Source organism: Neofelis nebulosa, chromosome 9 (assembly GCF_028018385.1).
Source record: "Neofelis nebulosa isolate mNeoNeb1 chromosome 9, mNeoNeb1.pri, whole genome shotgun sequence".
NCBI classification, from domain to species: Eukaryota; Metazoa; Chordata; class Mammalia; order Carnivora; family Felidae; genus Neofelis; species Neofelis nebulosa.
The window spans coordinates 140,348,689-140,354,688 of NC_080790.1; the positions used below are offsets into that span (position 1 = coordinate 140,348,689).

The 6,000-nt window shown below is 63.2% G+C and overlaps 1 long non-coding RNA gene across 2 annotated transcripts in view; it reads left to right on the forward strand.

The window, feature by feature from the left end:
* LOC131486057 (uncharacterized) overlaps positions 1–5,645 on the forward strand; it is a 32,986-nt gene extending 27,341 nt beyond the window's left edge. For both annotated transcript variants that reach the window (XR_009249161.1, XR_009249160.1), the window contains exons 2-3: positions 3,268–3,444; positions 3,572–5,645. This is a non-coding gene — a long non-coding RNA (uncharacterized LOC131486057). The remainder of the gene's footprint in view (positions 1–3,267; positions 3,445–3,571) is intronic.
* Positions 5,646–6,000: the final 355 nt, after the last annotated feature.

The window sequence follows — 6,000 nt, forward strand, 5'->3', positions numbered from 1 at the left end:
CCCGCTGGGTGCGGGCCCCCCCCCCCCCCGCCCCCGGGCGGTGCTGGCAGCTCAGGCAGGGGGTGAGGACTCTTTTCCTGGCAGTTGGCTGAAGCTGACCCGCAACTGGCGGGGAGGCTGCGGCCAGAGGCCGGGTCAGGTGGAGTGGGGATCGGCCCCCTCGTGTCGACACGTCGGACCGGCATCCTCAGACGCGGGCAGCCCGGAGCGGCACACCCACGGCCGTGGGGACGGGAGGCGCAGGGCCGGACTCGGAACCTGAGCTGGGGCCTCCGGACCTCGTCCCCGCTCCGTCGTCACACAGAGGCACTGCCCCGGCCCCGCGTTCTCTGAGCTCCTCCAGCCGCTTGGGCCGGCTGAGTCCTTGCAGGAAGGACCCGGTCTCTTGGGCCCCACGCCGCCGCTGCGGGGCGGCTCGCTGATGGCGGGGCCGGTGAGCTCAGAGCTGGGGAGCCGTCTGGCCCGACGGCGGTGACTCAGTGCAGAGGAGGAGACGGGAGGCAGAGGCGTCACACGCACACGGGGCAGGAAGAAGGACGTGAGACATATGGAGCGTGACAGCTTAATGGCCTTTGGCTAAAGCGTCCCCTGAGTGTGCCAGCGCGGGCGAGGCTCGGTGCGGACGCGGACGACAATCCCCGTCACGCGGCGGCCGGGCGGGGACGGTGTGGCAGCCACAGTGCGCACACACGTGCGGGCCGTGCCCCCCCCCCCCGGTAGGACCTGCCCAGCCTCCGAGGGACGGTGGGCAGGCCGGGACGGAGGGCACATCCGGATGGGGGTGAACCTGGCCCCTCCCTGCCTGTTCACTACGACGCCCACTTCCCCTGCAGGCCCCTCCCTGCCCCCCACCAGCAGGAGCCGGGAAGAGGGGACAGCGAGGGCCCGCGGCCCCAAACCACACTCTGGCCATCTGGATGCTGCAGCCTGGGCCACCCACACACTACAGTCCCTCCAGATCTGCTGTCCCTTTTAGGGGAGAATAGTGAGGTCAGGAAGGACCTGGGCACCCCCCCCCCCGAGTCTAGAATAAGGCCACGTCCCCCGGGCAGCGTTCCCTTAGGGCCAGGGCCGTCCTTCTCCACAGCTGCAGCCCCGTCAGCCCCCATCAGCACCAGCCGGCATCTGTCCTCCAGTTGTCACCCTTGCTCTTGCCTCTGAACTCAAGGCCTGACCATCCGGCTCCCGCTGGCCCGTCCACTAGCGATCTCAGGGGCGCCCCTCAACCCGTGTCCCAGCCCACTCTGCGAGCTCCTGCACCCCCCATCGGGGCTCCCCCACCTGGGTCTCCTGCGGGCGAGAGCACCCCCAGGCAGCCCTGCCCCCCTTCCCTCCCCCCTTGTCATGGACACACAGCACCCCACCCCGCATCTGGGTGGAACCCTCTGATCTGCTCTGATGAGATCACTGGCTGCCCCGGGGTCCCGCCAGGGCATCTGGGCCCCCTCCCCACGCCACCCCCGAGCTCCCCTCTGCAGCCCCCGAGAATCCCGTGCCTCAGCCCCCCGTCTCCTCTCTGGGGACCCTGGGCGGGGCCGGCTGCACAGTGTGGGTCTGCTCACGGGTAGTTACGTTCTCACCTTTGTGGTGACCGGTGACCAGGGAACTCCCCCGCCCCCCCCCCCCACAGAGCCCTCGGCACACCTGCTGGGGTCACACAGCCCGAGGGGGCCCCTGTCCTGATCCAGTGTGGCAAACCACATTCCCTTCAGCGACCCATGTATGCAGACTTGAAACTTTGAACGGTAGAGGGGGAAGTGGGTCCTAAAGGTCAGCTTTCCAGAGAGTGCTTCCAAATAAGAGAAGCCTATAAAAGCGGCTCTTTGGGATTTTGGCAGGAAGCTCTCGTCCCAGGGGTTCGCTGTCTTAGGGGAGAGGGGAGAAGGCAGTGTCTTGAGAATTCTCAGGTTCAGGATCTCAACGAAGAGGTCAACCGTGGACTGAGGACTCACAGCGTGGTGGGGGGAGGTCACATCCTGGCAGTGGAGAGCCTGGGGGGCCCAGCTCCTCTGGGCTGTGAGCTCCGGAGGCCAGGTGGGAGGGCGGGGCCCACGTTCAACCACAGACACGGAGGGACTGGGCGCTCGGGCCGCATGAATGTCACCCCATTCACTTTTTATTCACAAATACAAAGTAAGGTCCTATTATGTGCCAGATAATGTCCCCAGCAGGAAACAGTAGGCACAGACCTGATGGGAACAGGAAAAGTTTTGGGGTACAGGGGCAGTGGGTAATGGAGGCCCTCACCCATGCGGGGTGAGGGGAGCTTTCCCCGAGGCCAGACCTACGTGTGCAAAGGCCCTGTGGCAGGAGATGCACCATGTACCCAGAGCACGTGTGGGCGGGGTTGGAGGGAGGTGAGCCCCCAAGGCCAATATTTGCTTCAACCAAAGGATGTCAGCTAGGCTGCTGCAGGAGATGCTTGTCTAGCAAATGCCACCTTAAGACCCCCAGGGCCTCCCCCGACAGCCCACCGGGATCAGCCCCCAGATGTCCCAGGGCCTGCCCCCAGACCTCAAACGTTGTTCCCATGACTACCACATCACAAGCACCGAGACTCAGGTTGTAAGATGACCTCGTGTGTTGCTCTCAGAGTCTGTGGGCCAGGGCTCGGACAAGCCACACAGGGACCTCCTTCCTGGGTGGGGGTGGGCGCTGAGCCACTAAAGGGGCCCAAGTTCCGCCACGGTCCCACCAACTGGCTGGGCTTTCTGTTCCTTCCATTTCCAAGGTCTGTGCTCAGCAGGAGCGTGATTCTTCAACCATGTACCCTGGAGGTTGGGGGGACACCCAAGGGGACACCTGTAGGAACATGTGCCCCCCCCGAGGTTGGCCCAGGACCAGATTGGGACCGGGGACCCCTGGCTCAGAGCCTGGACGCGGGAAGTATGCGCACAGCAGGCTGAGCCAACACAGGTCAGACTCTCCCGCAGCCCCCCCCCCGGGTGTCCCAGGTAAGCGCCCCTGCCCCACCAGCCCGGGCAGACCTGTAGGTCACGGCAGGTCACACGCCGCCCATCCTGGCCCAGCAGTGAGGGAGGCAGAAGGAGGGCAGGGTCTCAGCCCAGGCTGGAGTCAGAGGGCAGGGCAGAGGAGAGCTCGGGGGAGGGGGAAGGCGGGGTGGGGTGGGGGGGCTAGGGGGAGAGCCCTGCTGGCCTTGATCCTGGAGGCACAGGCCCTGAAGCGGTTTAGGACTCGGGACTGTAGGGTGGCGGGGCCTCCAGGGCGCTCCTACCCCACCAGCCGCGCCCCCTGGTTTGCTTTCAGTGCCGGGCAATGCTCCGAGCCCCTCACTCCTCCCCCCGCAGCAGGCTCTATGCTCAGCGCCCCCTCCTGTCCTGGACGGTCCCCAGGGCCAGTCTCCTGCACCGACAGTGCTCAGTGTCCAGAGCAACCCCAGTGTAGCCAGCTCCAGGCACCGACTCACAACCCTGTCTGCAGAGGGTAAGTTCCGGGAGAGGCTCAGGGGCGGGCAGGGGAGAGGCAGGGTGGGACGGACAGAGGTGGAGTGGGCGGGCCCTGAGAGGGAAGATGGAACTGATGGGACCCTTCGGCCCCGGACACCTGCCAGCTCCCGTCACGCCCCCACCTGGGACCCTGTTGGGGTCCGATGTCCCTCCCCAGCCACCCCTGCACTTCAGCATCTCTCGGAGATGGCCTGTCGTCCACTCCTGGGGTTGGCACTCGCCCGGGCTCTGGGCCAGGTTGCCCCGCAGGCCGGTCCTTGTCCTCGCGGGGCAGGGACATACCGGCCCAGCTCCATATCCGGCGGGCCGCAGGGGTGAGTGGTCAGGGAGCCCAGCGGGCGACCGGGGAGCCCACAGTGGCCCTTCTGAATGACGTTTCTCGTATTTACCGTCCGCACTTCTCCGAGGTCACGCTGTGGCCTCCTAATAGGCCGGCGTCCCAGGGAAACTCACACTTTTCCACTTTGGGGAAGTGCAGCGAAAGCACCCTCTTCCAGAAGGTTCTTCCCCACACCTGTGTGGTAGCAGCCTTCTAAGACACTCGTGGAGGCTCGAGCCTCACTGCCATGATTTCGTGAGTGAGGAACAGAGCACTTTCGGGTGACACCCTTTTCTAAACGTGACCACTCATTGTTTGGCCTTAATGCAAGCGTGAGACACCTTCTGCCATCCCGCCACTGGGGCAGACTCTCTGGGCCCTGCTCCGGCCAAGTCCCAGGTCATTTCCCGCTGAAGACCGGGAGGGCCGCCGTGTGTCCATCCTGGGCCGCACGTTTAGGTAATTTTACAAATTCGTTTCCTCCTTAAATACCATTCAAGGGAACTAGCAACAGTCACCTCCCCGAAGGGTTCCTGATGGGTTACACGGGCCTCGTCCATCCTGCCCGTGCCCCGTGTCCCTCGGCCCCAAATGCGGGGCCAGCCACGGCCGCGTTTGAACATCCGCTCGCTCCGCGTCACTCGCCTGGAGAATTATCGTGGGGGCGCGAACGCTGCGTCTCACCCTGTGTAACGATCTGGGTCGGGGCTGAGGGCACATGTCCTACCCTTGCCTCCTCGTGGCCTCCTCAGCAGAGTTCTGGGCTGAGGCCCAGCGGGGCCGGGGGCTGCTGGGAATCCCTTCCCCTCTGCAGAAGACCTTAGTGGAGGGGCCCCCCCTCTTACGGTGGTGGACTGGTTTTGCCTTGGGGATCCACCGCTGCTCTTCCAGCCCACGTATTACAGGCTCGGCTGCCTGGCTGCCATCCAGGGTGGACACGTGACCCGGGGTGGGGGGGGGTGATTCGGGGACTGCATCCATGTCAGTGAAGTGGGTTCTTGAGGACAGAGCCGATGTGGGTGGGACAGAGAGAGGAGAAATCTCATCTTAGCAATACATTTTAAATCCTTTTTAAATAAAATGTTTATTTTTGAGAGAGAGACAGCATGAGCAGGGGAGGGGCACAGAGAGAGAGACACACAGAATCCAAACAGGCTCCAGGCTCCGAGCTGTCAGCACAGAGCCCGACTCGGGGCTCGAGCCCACAAGCTGGGAGATCATGACCTGAGATGAAGTCGGACGCTCAACCGACTGAGCCACCCAGGCACCACACCTTCTAAACCCTTGATCAAGCCGTACCTGAAATCAGCATGCCCTGACCTTCCGGGTTGTGTTTTCCGCCACCTGCAACCGAGGGAGGCTGGCCAGCCTGTGTTCAAGCTGAAGGGGCAGGATGGGGCGGCGTGGGCTCGCTGGGCCCACGCCAGGCAGCGGAGAAGATGCCATGACCCCATCGTGAGAAAAGCCTCTGACAAATCCAAGTTGAGGGACATTCTACAAAACACCGGTCCAATCCTCCTTACAGCTGCCAAGGTCGCCAAAAGCAAGGAAAGTCCAAGAGTGTCCCAGCCGAGAGGGGCCCGAGGAGACGTGGTGACCAAGGGTCATGTGGTCCTGGCACAGAAGGAGGACAGTGGGACATTAGCAAAGCCCATTTCCCATCACGGGTTCACACGCTCCTTCCCTGTGACAAACGTACCATCGTGACCCAAGACGGGAGCGGCAGGGCATCTGGCTGGGGGCACACGGGGACTCGCCACCCTCTCTTTGCAGCATTTCTGTAAATTGAAACCCTTCTAAAATTTCCCATGTGTGTTTAAAACAGGAAGGAGAAAAATAAATCACAACTTGAAAATTTACTGAGGAGATACGGTTTCGCAGACACCAGTGAGCCTTCGGTTTGATGTTACACATTTCAGCTCTAGAAGAAGGGAGGGGCTGGGAGGCGTGCGGCTGCCCCGCGTGGGTCTGGAACTTTGTTAGGTGTGCAAGCAGTCCACGCAGCCACAAAATCCCACAGCGAGAAAAATACAGGTTCCCGGGCCACCCGAGGATGAACGGGCAGGGGTTGTGTAGGCAGACACGCAGTCGGGCTTGAGAACCCTCGGCCACGAAAAGGATGACGGTTTACATTGACGGCTGTTGTACGGAGAACAGCCAGGGACAGGAGGTGGGTGAGGTCGGGACCCCTACCGACGCCGGGCTGGGGCAGGA